The sequence below is a fragment of the Paramormyrops kingsleyae genome, chromosome 25 (genome assembly GCF_048594095.1).
Source record: "Paramormyrops kingsleyae isolate MSU_618 chromosome 25, PKINGS_0.4, whole genome shotgun sequence".
Taxonomy (NCBI): Eukaryota; Metazoa; Chordata; class Actinopteri; order Osteoglossiformes; family Mormyridae; genus Paramormyrops; species Paramormyrops kingsleyae.
Genome location: NC_132821.1, coordinates 24,200,197 through 24,213,400, shown reverse-complemented (window position 1 = coordinate 24,213,400; position 13,204 = coordinate 24,200,197). Strand labels below are relative to the sequence as shown.

General features: G+C 44.3%; 1 protein-coding gene across 1 annotated transcript in view; it reads left to right on the top strand.

Moving 5' to 3' along the window:
• Positions 1–506: 506 nt before the first annotated feature.
• inpp4b (inositol polyphosphate-4-phosphatase type II B) overlaps positions 507–13,204 on the top strand; it is a 150,207-nt gene continuing 137,509 nt past the window's right edge. Inside the window, exons 1-2 of the mRNA XM_072707703.1 lie at positions 507–637; positions 8,925–8,987. The gene's annotated coding sequence lies outside the window, so the exon portion shown is untranslated. The remainder of the gene's footprint in view (positions 638–8,924; positions 8,988–13,204) is intronic.

Here is a 13,204-nt window from a genome sequence, read left to right as displayed (position 1 = left end):
ATTCGTATGACTGCTATGTACTGACGGTGGTACTCGAAAAACATCACGTTTATGGCGATTTTTTCGGGTAGCCATGCATAAGGGTCCTTGCAGTATAAACTATGTCACTGAATGTCAAAATGTAGTTTATATATAATTTTAACAATAAGCTGGTTTTTGGGAGTACTTTCGTGCTAATTTAGGCGTATAATGTATTTGGCTAAACAGATTTACAGCACATTGCCTGACTAGAATTTACAGAATTTTAAGGAGTGCTAGTGATTTAAAACAGTGTAGGTCTTATTCAGTGTGTATTTTAATTTCTAGTTAACTTACCGTTTTAAGTATGGAATTATGTCTATTGCTGCATTGCACATTTAACATTACTTCCCTCCATTGTTGCAAGTTCCTTGACATATTCAATAACTTTTTTTAATGGTTTCACAGTCCTGCTTTAAAGCGTAGACATAATGCACAGCGGTGCCGTTAGAGACACCTGGCGGCTGAGATGTGCAGAGGGTGACCATGACGTTCTGAAAATAATCTTATTATAACACCATGCCCAACATAAATCCCACAATTTTAAATGCTCTGTGAATACGCTGTCTGAAAATGGCAAGATCCTACTAATATCCAGTGTGTTCTTAGAAGACCAAAAGTAAGTAAACTAGTTTGAGTTAAAATATTTTCCCTTTTGCTGGTACAATCGGAGATTTGTAGCCAATGCGTCCGTGTATTTGAATGCTTAAACACTGAAATCTTTCAGGCGTTCGATATAAAACTGTTACTTTATAAAATGCATATACTAAGACTCGTTAACTGAAAATTATTCACATAGTTATAACACGCAATTCCGTTAGTTGGTATTAATGACAGATTGTGTATTATCATTTCAAATCAAACTCAAACTACACTTTTCACCGGGCGCTTTGCTTTTCCTATAGTTTGCATAGTTATCTTTAATTTTCGCTTACATACACCTTCTAATCTTACCTCTGGCATAAAAAATGTTAAGGTTGCAATTTTTATTAAATGCGCTTGACAGGTAAAGAAGCGCTCCATGTTGACATAATGATATATTGCTCACCGACGACGAATAGGGTAATTTAAACAAGGACTTTCAGATGGAACTATTCTAAATCTAAGCTAAAATATTAGATCTTGCTATTAATTATTGTCACGGATTCCAAATGAGATAACTAATTGGTATGTTATAATGGTTCATTAGATAGGGGCGATGAATATTAATTTTAGTGAGAGATTTAATATAGTTCTAAGTGTACGATGAGGTCTTGTGAAAATATATTTAAATACCTAAAAGTAAGTGCAAGTGCGAATTATTTTGTTGTGTGTTTGTCAGCTGAATTTCTTTGCTTAGCAAGAGGCATGCAAACTTCGCAGGTCGTACTAGGTGTATTGAACGCATATACTCTGGTACATGGCAAATAAGTTGATTAGGATTGAATTGTGGGAGGTTAATTGGTTGATCCCAGAAGATGAGGGGGTCAAGGTGGGTACAGCAACTGGTAGAACAGGAGCAGGCAGAAACAAGTGCAGAACGTGGAATTACAAAAATATTATTTCCAAAATGCAGGTTCTTTTCTGTTTCAAATATTTAATGTCGCTGCCAGAAAAAAATACATATTTGCTTTCATATCATTAGTACCATCTCGGCTGATAGCTTTGCGCGTATTCGTATACGGCTCTACGAATTTCTTAATGTTGCCACGCATATTTAAACAAAGCTACAGTGTGTTCTAATTGCAGTGACACTTAAAATGTATGGCATAATTAAGACTGTGCGCATATTACAGTTGGGAATGAAACAGTCCCCATTGTCCACGGAGCCGACTTCCACAGTCGTGCGTGCGGTGCGTGCAAACTGTAAAACTGGAAGCGACTGCTCTGCATGCTACCGTTGCGTCTGCGTTTGCTGCAGTGCTAAGCGGGATCAAACTTATTTTGCTGCAACCTTCAGAGCCGCCAGGCAAGAGGATTAGCCTGCAGAACTAAAGCCTGGAGCTCAAGGAACCAATGAAAGTCTTGCCTGAGCTTCAGGGGTTGGGTTGGGGGGGGGGGGGGGGTGATGTCACCATCATAGACAGCTCACGTAATAGTCCCCGTGAGATCCTCTACTCTGGCGGAGAAACACACCGGTGAATGTTTTATGGCCTGGAACATTGCAGCTCGGGTCCAGTGCTCCTGCAAATTTGCAGAGCCCTTTCAAATCGCCGAGGGATGGGGGCACTGATGCTGTCAGCAATGCGGGCTGTTCGGCCCCCGCCGGCTCGTAGTTGATGCTGATGAGTTGAGCTGCATTGTGGTCATTTTCAGCGTCCAGCATTTGTGGAGGTGTGGGTGTACAGTGGGGCTGCTCGATTATGACAAAAATCATAATCACGATTAATTTGATCAATACTGAGATCACAATTATTTAACACGATTACTCACTGACTTTGAAAACATCATGCATCTCTTGAACTTAAAAAACATTTAATTTTTTATTTGCTTGGACTCTAAATGTAATTGATCTGAGAAACAAAAAAGAAATGGACTGAAAGGGAGTGCACTTTTTTTTATAACATAAGACAAAACAGGAGCATCCATGCAAAACGAAATTCGACACAATAATCATTTATCTCAACGATTTTGTTTTGATAACCATTGGAAGCCAGCATCTTAAATGAAATTAAAATTCGATTAATTGCCCAGCCCTAGTGGACAATGTGATGTCCTTCCCGCTAGTGTTTTGCCCCTTATCGTCTTAATATACTGCGAGAAACGTGAATGCTTAAACGGGCATAATATTCAGTTGAATCAACACCTCTGTTGTATTCACAACACTAAACACAGCTATAACTGCAGGTTTTACAAAGTACCTAGTTACACCTCCATTCAGGCTGTGTTCCCGCGGGCTGTTGCGTATGAAAGCCTTTGTGACGGGCGTCATTGAGGAGTCAATTACACTTTATGGAGCAGATAATTGTTTCAATCTAAATGCGAAAAATTAAATCGCAGCAAGTTTGGGTTATTTTGTGAAGACATCAAGCGGCCGTTATGTTTATAAAAGTATGTCTTCAAACTGATTGTTTACGCAGCGAAGCGTATTTTGTTGTTAATTTGGCCCAATAAATATCTAACACGGACGTTTGTTGGATCCAAAGCTCTCAGCAGGGCAGTGATATGAGGGTAGAGACAAAGTGACAATAGAAATTACGTAGGTGGTCGTTCTTGATGCAGTGGTGTTTCTCTGTCAGTCAGTAGAGCAGTGTCATTGCAAGACATGCTTTGTGTAAAGATGGCAGTATACAGCCATGTGACAGGACCGCAGGAAAGAAGAGCGACTTTTAGTGTCAGTTTCAGAGTGTGTGAAACAGGAAAACACAACCAGCTTTGGGTCTTGCTTGACACAGCCCAGGGTAGTGTGGGGTTTTGCATCTGGGTTCTTTACTTATAGTGTGCATTATGATATTGTTACATGGCTACCTTCAGTCATTGTTATTTGACAAGCAAAAATGTTACACCTGATATTATTAAATGCTGCCCAGTGGAGTCAGTTCACGGTGTCCACATGGACAAGATTTCTCTAGAACTGTCTGCCTTCTGTTCAGGTCTTAGAGCTTCCTGCATTAATTTTTGTGACAATTGAGTCCTTCTGTCCTCGTTCTGGTTCACCTTCAGCTTTTCCAATCAGTGCACTGCTCAGTTATGCTTTGAGTGAAAGTTCAGGTGTGCTTTGATCAAGAATCCGCTTGTTTTACATGTGGTTCACGCTATTCTTAAAAGACTTCTCTTCCAGTTCTGCTTCTCCATTGTCCTGCTTTTACGCTCATAAAGAGTCACAGAAAAGAGAACAACAAATCTGAACAAATCTGGTCTTTGTTATTATAAGGCAATTTGTGCTTTTGCAGGTTTCTTTCAGGTCCTCCTTCACAGCCTTGCCAAGTGTCATTCTGACTGCTGGATCCTTTGTTGTTGATGGTTGTTCCAGGGAGTCAAAAGCTGCCTGTATCCTTGCATGTCAGCACCAGTTAGCTGCAAATCCTGTGCTCATAACTTTCATTTTTCTCACTGACAGATCACACACATACACACACACACACATTTGTATTTACATCTTTGTGGGGACTCTCCATTCATTTATATGGGAAAAACCCTAATCCCAGCGATGATGACCTTAACCCCTACCCAGCCCTAACCTTAACCATAACTAACCAAACAAAATACAAGACTTACGCTTTTTTAGTTTTTCAGTTGCAGTGGGGACTGAAAAAATGGTCCCCACAACATCAAAATAACAAGTTTTTTATCACATTTTGGGGACATTTGGTACATAACACATACATCCACACATACACATATATGCATGACGGTTAATTCTTAATGCATGACGTTTGAGGGTCAGATTGATGCAGAAAGTGCTAGAAAATCCTTGCTAACACTACATGCAGAACTGTAGCGGGCAGCCGGGCAGCTACAAATCATAACTGGCAGATATAATAGGCAGCCATTAATCTGTGAGCAAGTCCTGATTTCAGATAAAGGCCAATGTTTTCTCACATTTGTTCAGTCTCAAGCAAGAGTAATCAATTTAACCTGGAAAGAATAAAAATCAATGATCGCCGCTGCCACACCCCACCCCACCCCGCCCCTCCCCCGCCACCCCAACCTCAAGCTTTCAATGTACTTCATGGCTCTGATCCCATAAACCTCAGATTGGATTATAGCCCCCCCATTTCTGTTTCCCAAAGATGTGGAAAACAGCTGCTTCTCCTCCCCATGTCAGCTTCCCTGTCAAGGTTTCAGCATCTCCATCTGCCCCGCAGCATGAAAGCAGGGGGGTCCTCGCTCTGCTTGACATCCCGCAATTTACATAATCACGCTTATGGCTGTAATTAAGCGGGTAGTTATGACAAAATTTACATTTCACTGAAGAAAATAAGGTCTGTAGTTGTCAAAATGTTTTATGGGCTAGAGTGACTAAGTGCTCTGTTTTTTTTTAAGGAGTAATTTGTGGATCTTTTTTTTCTTGCCACTTCTTGATAGCAGCAGTTTTGACGTTGTCCTGTTTGTCATTTCTGTGGCGCGTCAAGCAGATGCTGCCCACTGTAAACCTCAAATGAGGGTCTCCTACGCACAGGGCCGCATGACTTTGAAATCGGTGTCAGGGCTCTCCAAAATGTTTTTTGAAGAGGCGTCGTTAACTGCGACGTTGGGCCTGTGTGCGGAGTCGTACAGGGGAGAGATGTAGCTGCATTGTCATGAAGGTCTGCTGGTCCAACAGCCTTTCCACGTTCAGCTGTTTGGCTGTTGAGGATCCTTTCATTTTGATTCCATTTTACTTAATTATGTGATGCCTTTATCCAAAGTCACATACTTTTTTTTTTTTTTTGAGAGGAAGCAGGGTTGGGCAGTCGCTGGAGCTACTGAGCGCTAAGGGCCTTGCTTAGGGGCCCCCTGGTGGAATTCCTCTGCCGATCCTGGGATTCGAACTGGCGACCACCTGATGAGAGACACAGCAACCTGTGCTATTTTCTTAAATTATATTTGTTTGTGGTTACTTCTGTGGCGATGGTGCTGCTTTTTAAAGGGGTGGGGGGGGGGGGGGGGGAGCTGTATAGCAACACAATAAACAGAACCCCCGTCCACCTTCTGTCATCGCTTCCTATTTGCATTGAGGCTTTAAAACACCAGGTGGCATCGTTGCTTGACTGCAGTGTTACATTAGGGTTGGAGCCGCATTGGAGCTGTTATTCAGGGGAACAGTGGTGCTGCATTGAGTCTGTCTGCATTGGGTCTGTCTAACAGTGTTTACTTGATAGGCAGGTCTTGGGGGGGGAGTTTCTTGAAGCAGGATTTCTGAGTTAGCTGGATTAACCTTAAGTTAGAAGTAATGATCGTCCAATTACAGTTTAGGTAAGGAGCACTCCTATTGGATAATCATGACTTCTTTCTTAAATTAACCTAGCCAACTCAAAAATCCTGCTTTGTGGAACACCCCCGTCCTCTAATAGAAATATGACATTTTACTGTGAATGTCTTTGGAGCTTAGTGATATTTGAACAGATTGAGATTTATTGGTTCTAAGATGTGAGCATCATGGTGACTGTAGGGGACGGGTCTCCATCTCCGGTCCTGAAGAGCTACCGTCCAGTAGGTTTTCTATCATACCCGGCTTCTGATGAGTCACACCTGTTAGGTAAATACCAGGAGCAGGTGTGGCTCATCAGAAGCCGGGTATGGTAGAAAACCTACTGGAAGGTAGCTTTCCAAGAACGGAGATGGAGACCCTTGCTGTTGGGTTTACTGAAAGTATAAATACATAGCTCCCGTCTCTGTTTGACAGCTTGTTATTCTCACTGAAGGCCATTGGTCCCGGCCTTCTGTACTGAGCTGAATGCATGTGCCACCCTTGGCAAACGTCACCACTGGCGCCCCCTGTCTGAGATAGAGTGAAACTGCCTTGCTAAGTCAGCATCTTTCAGGCGATGTCGCCCTAGGCAGCCGCCTATGTCGCCTGATGGGATGACAGGCACAGATGGCCTCGTGGTCTCCGAATCCTGTTGGGCTTTCTCCCCAGCGTTTTCTTTGTGATGGATTTTTTTCCTGTTTCTTAAAAAGTCCCTTCAGAGTAAACAGTCATGCTCACCGCGGATCAGAGCGCTGGACTGAATCGATAAATAAAACCCTGCTGTTTTTCCGGCTAATTTTTTTTCATAGACCGGCTTGGTAAAGTGTAAGGAACATCATAAATCAGTCTAGTTTCATTTCTTGCACCGCTGGCATCAACGAGTTTTATGGTCGCCGGTCATTCAAGATGACATAAGCCATTGGACGAGGCAATTGGCCAATCAGCTGTTCTCCTGCGAAATGCCACCGACTCCGACAGCGCAAGCGGAGCGTGGCTTTCGAGTACCGAGTATTCCGCGCACTAAATTTTCAAAATCACTCACCATGTCAGCTCAAGGGCCTAATGTGATGGTAAAGCACTATCCCAGAAGTTTTTCGTTTTATTTCTGTTTTCCACTGTAACGGATTCCAGCCATCGCTCTCTGCACGGCACCGGCACAGTAGGTTATATAGCAACAGGGGAGTGAGCCACATTAAACAGACCTTCAAGGGCCCACCTGCAAATGCATGTAAGCTACCAAAGGTACTCCAGACTAGGTACGGTTGGGGTGGACGGCGCTGAGGTGCCCCATCATCTGCTTGTTTTGCCCAAAGCGGATTTGTGATCTTGAGTATGAGCTTTACAGATCCCCCTTTTTTAATGTTTGAGCACCTGCCCCTCGAAAAGCCTCAAAACAGCCCTGCACCGGACCACAATCAAATCAGATCAAAGTCTGATTTGTCACATACAGTTACACTCACTAGAGTGTGCAATGAAATGCTTGTTTGCCTGACTTCAAGACTGTGGTAACAGGAAACATAATAGCAATAAACATTAAACAGTAATTATAAATAACCACGAATAGTGTGCAATTAGCAATAAAGTGACAGCTGGCAATGCAAGTGTCAAGTAAACAAATATTTACATATGTAGATGTGCTGTGGGGGTGGTGTGTTCCTCGGTGGGTTAGGGGGCTGTGCCTATGATCGGAAGGTCGTTAGATCAAATCCCGGGGCCGGCATAAATAATAATTGTAACTATAGAATGTTTTCATCCATCAGTCCTCATGCTCCTGTAGGTTTGCTGTAATATAATATTCACCCCAAGGCTTAAAATGTGTTCAGTGTCCTTTCAGAAGATGAGATGCCCGGTGAGACAGTGATGTGAAACTGACACGTGACTGGGATAGCTTGGGGTTATTTCATTCAAGGTTAGCTACCCTCCAGAGGTTTAAATGACATTTTTTTTAAATTCCGGCTCATGCTAAGGGCTTCATTCAAATATTTGCTAGCTGTTGATGCGAATGGCTTGTCAGCGAAGTGAAATCTGTATTCTGGGGAACGGTTGATTGCATGAATTTCTGAGCAGTTATGGAAATAGGGGGAAAATTCGAAGTGCGCTTTAGTGGCCCCCCCCCGCCCCTCCGCAATTGCGATGTTGACGACTGTGTAGAACGAGTCACGGTCTAGGTCGGTCATCCTCGCGAGGGGTCCTGCCTGGTTTCACTCTCTGTAGGTTTGAGGAACCCGGGAGATACCGGGATGGTACCAGAAGGCCTTAAATATCACCAGCTGTTTGGGCGAATGCCCAAGGGGTGGGGGTGCTTGCCTGAGTGTGTGTGTAAGCGCTGTCCGACAAGGGCAGATCATGAATGTTACATGGCTTTTTCTGATATTCCTACCACATATGGCACAGCCCCCTCCGGCGCTTCGCTCCAGGACAGCCAACCCCGCCCCAGCCACCTTCCGAGAAATATTAGATGAGTCCTCGTACCGTTCTGTGTTCCGGCACATTCCACGAGCATGTGCCTGCCACAGCAAAGTCACGAGAATCCCAGCGAGCGCAAACTTGAGTTAACCGGCTGTGGGCGCCATGTGCTCGTGGGAGTTCTGAGGGCAGAAGAAAAAAATGATTGGTTCAGTAAGATAACCAATCAGCTTGTAGACGAGGTGGGTCCGAGCGACTAGAGGAGGTCTGACCAAGACATCTGATTGGTTGGTCCTGCCTCCTGTAGTTGCTTGCACTCACTTCCTCTACCATCTGATTGTTTATCAATCTGAACCAATCATTTGTCCTTCTGCCCTCAGAACATTTTTGCGTAAGTAAAACTCCCACGAGCCGGCCATGTTCCCAAGCTGTGACAGAGCTGCTCAGAAATCGCTAATGACGATCCCCCCTCCCCCACACCCCCCTGGATCACTGAAACGGTGCATCTTCCTGCATTGCTGGCAAGTAGTAAAACTCAAGCAGCGGCTGCAGGACGGGTATAAATGACATGTAAGTGTGTGCCGTGCATGTTTAATAGCCGTTCACTTTCTCTCGTGCACGCCTGTAGAGTGCGAGGACCTGCCGGTGACTCAGGAGGGACCGGCGGTGTCTGATCAGTGAGCCCGCACAGGTAAGACCCCCCCCCCCCCCCCCCTTGGTGTCCCGGTGCAGTGCCTGTGTTTGTTGGAGCTCCCATGTTCGGAAGGGCAGGAGAAGCCTTCCGCTTACGGTCACGTTGCGTCTCCTTGCCAACGGGCTGCTTAAATGACATTGGGATTTCAGGTCACCCCTTCCGGACGCTTGGAGAGCATTTAGATGGAGGGAAAATGTCCTCTGAGCATTTTGGTTTTCTGTACACATTGTATGTTTCTTCTGCAAACACCTCAAGACGGCCTCCTTCTGTCAGATAAGTGTTGTGTGATGATACGGTCATGCATCAGTGACTGTGACATTTGAGGGAAATTGACAGAAGCTTATGTATGAAATGCAAAAAACATCAGGGTGGGTTTAATTTTATATATTTTTAAATGCATGCATCATTTCTGAAGAAGATTACCTGAATTAACCAAATATGTATAATTACATACTTTTGATCCATTCCTGTGTATGCTTTTCAATATCTGTCATGCGCTTGTTTAAAGGAGTTTGTCCCTGTTGATAAAGTAGCAGTATGTTAATATGAATGTACTGTAGATGATAACATCATAATTATCCTTCCGCTATTGCTGCAGCCCAGATTAAATGTGTAATATCTTCCTTATCACTCCCTTCCTGTGAAAGCCAACCTGGATCTGTGCCCTGATAGGCCCTGTCTCTCAGCTCTCTGCCTCATTGGTTTTTTCCTTTTCGTTGCAGAGACCCCGCCTACAATTCAATCAGGGCTCCGCCCCTTGCATGCAGGCGACCATTAAATCTAACCTCCCCGAAAGCAAGGTGCGCGCTGTAGAAATCTGATTAGGATTTGCTTAGTACGCTTGTAAGTCTCCTTTAAGACTGGCATAAATTTTCTTATTCACTGAATGTCAGGTATAATATAACTGTCTGCAATGATATCGGGAAAGATTTAGCATCGGCGCAGGAGCTGTGATTGGTGTCCGATTTATGGTTCAGCCATTAAAGTGAGGAGCATCCAAATGGGTATCTCTGAGCAGGGACTGCATTACAGAGATCAGATAATCTGCACTCAGTGTTTCTGGGCAAGATAGATGGAATAGGCTCACGTTCCACTCAGTCAATATTGTTACCGGCGTATCTTATCCACCTTTCTTCCTCCTGTGTCTTTTTTTTCCTCCAAGTGTGACATAAATTACTTTCTTTCAGTGTATGTCACCACCCCTAATGCATTATTCACAGCTGACTGACAGCCGTCTGAAATTAATTGCCCCGCAATTGAATTGTACTTTAATTAGAAGAAGGAGAGTAGCTATGAAAAGACAATGGCCTGTTGTCGAATTGTTGCCAATGGACCGGAATGTGAATGAGATGAGTTCCGGTGGTGGAGCTTGGCCCTTAACGATTCTGACAAAAAATGATACTTGTGTATCCGTTCCTATAATGTATTATTTACGTCAAATGTAACTGTAAGCATTGTGGTTCATGCCAATGTGTGGTGACACGTATTAGGAGGTCACGGTGTTTTAATAGTTACTTTATTTTTAATGCTTAATTGTTAAAGGGGCAGTCTCTTTGTTGCATATTGCTGACATATCATCCGATACTCATCCGGTTCCAATCTGCCCCTGGTGGCCTTGAGATGAAAACATGCACTAGGCATTGTAACCTTTAAATAATGAACCCAGACTTGTTAATAATTACTTGTAACTAATTGCAGGTTCAAGTCCTTGGCACAGTCCTGCTGTTGTCCCCTAGGACATGATGCATTAATTCGTACGTAAAGAATATTTATTTTAAAAAATCAATAAAATAAATGCAAAGCTGTAGGTTGATTTAGATAAAAGCACATAATTAACTGCTAATTGCACTGGTGTCCCCTGCCTCGTGTCCTGTGTTATCTGGGGTAATCTGGGGATAAAATACTCATACAGGCGGAGGAATGATAATTGCAATGGATGCAACATCGAAATTGACTATTTTTTAAAGAATCAGTGACCTGTGATTCCAAATGAGCCACTTTGCAGAGATCTTCAGGGCGTCCGGTCATTCGATGCCCCCGTCTGGCATTAGCAAAGCCTATCATTGACATTGAGCGTTGACTGTTATCGACGCGGCGTGGTTCAGGGCCTTGCAGATCGATGTACGCCACGGCAGAGCGGATTCCTGCCATGCTGCTTTAGAAGCGAGAAGTGGAAGTGGCTGCTTAAATGCGGCCGCTTCATTTGTTCTGCGATAACCACCCATTAATATACGTAACGGTCTAATGTTTAAAGAACGGCTGAGAAATGGTTAACTGAAAATGGCTTACTTTGTATCATCTTTCGATTCTTTTTTGTTAGTCCATGATCCATTCCTGGTTATTTACAGCTCCTAGAGCAGCCTGAACCATCCATTCTCCCATAATGCACTGTGCCTTGCATCCGCATCTCCCCCTCCGTCCCTCTCTGCATTAGTCTCCTGCTGCCCTGCATTCATCACAACAATCGGCCTTTATTTATACCTCCCGATAAGACCTGGAAGACATTATTCAACTACCTAAGGTGCGAGAAGGACTGCTTGGACAGCGCCAAGTTACGGAGGAGGGGAATTGGAACAAGCCATGAGAGGGGAAACGATGGTAGTGAATAATGCCTGGAAGCTCGGCGAGGTGGTGGGCGGTGAGCATTAGTGTTTGAATTTTTACGTGTCATTTGTTTGATTACCTCACAGGCCTGGTGGTGCCTTGCCACATAGCCCCCCCCCCCCCATCCCAACAGACAAATGGTATATTCCATGCTTTTCTCAAGCCCAGCTATCCCTGTTTGGGATGATCCGGTTGGCTAATCTGTCATGGCAGAATGGGAAGCACCGTCCAGCTGCAATGCTGCTGATCTCAGACCCCGGTGCCCTCTGCACCCTGATAATATTCTTCGCTCCCTCCCGAGTGGCCTCGCCTCCCCCATCTTTTCTGTGGTGGTTTGTTCCGGCCATTTGATTTGCCAGGAAAAAAGATGGCGGCAAGGTGTGGTTTTCGGAGTGATTTAGCTGAGGAATCCATCATGTTAGAGTACCTTTTCTCTCATCAGGATTGGTTTTCCTATGTTTTATGCTTTCTCTCTTTCAGTGCCAGCCTATATGTACAGTCTATTCACTCTTTCAGACACTGAGCTTGGGAAAACATCAGTAGCTGTAATGGCTATTATTTAAGCATGGTTTCATCATGCATTATGTCACTTTAAGGATATGGGACATTTTAATCCATTTCTTGAAATTTTCTCATGGCTCAAATGCCATCGATTTCTTTTTGGGACAGACAGGAAAATGTTTATACATATTAAAATGAAATAATTAAATTGATAAGTGGCGAGCCGCTCACCCTTCGACAGCGTGAGGTGTCTCGTGCATGTGAGTCTCGTTAAATGGCAGCGCGCCTCCGGATCTCGTTAGAGATGCCGGGCTTGCTCTAATCAGCACGCTTCCAGAACGTTCTGAGCGCTGCTTAGAGGTAATGTCAATTTTATCGAGCTGGTAGAACGGGTGGGTTCCTGGGCTCACCTGAACCGGGCTCAGGAACCCGTTGATTATTGCACGTGTCTTCTGCTTATGGCCTCGTTAAATCTCGCGACCTCGTTAACAGAAGAATGCGTTCCCCCCCACCCAGTCCTAGATCGCTTGTGTTAAATTATAAATTTGCAAAAAAAAGGGCAATATTCTCTCTCCGTTTAGTAGGAAATCGCAGGGGCATTGGACTTAATTATGAATAAACACAACGTCCATCTTCGTTCTCAGCGCATGGGGAAAGACGGAACTCAGTAACGCAGCTAATTAATTATCTCTGTAATGGAGGTTTTATTTTCCAACTTGCTAGTGTAGATGAACGCCGCTGAAACTTATTTTAGGTTAATTTTCATTAGGGGATTCCGGGGGATTTCTCTGATATGCAGCCCAACGCAGCTCATGTGTCCAACGTTGCCCACTGCATCCAACGTTGCCCAGTGTGTCCAATGCAGCCCACTGCGTCCAATGTGGCCCAGTGTGTTCAATGTGGCTCACTGCGTCCAATGTGGCCCAGTGCGTGCAATGCGGCTCATGCGTCCAACATGGCCCACTGCATCCAACATAGCCCAGTGTGTCCAATGCAGCCCACTGCATCCAATGTGGCCCACTGCATCCAATGTGGCCCAGTGCGTCCAATGCGGCTCATGCGTCCAACATGGCCCACTGCGTCCAACGTGGCCTACGACGTCCAACGAG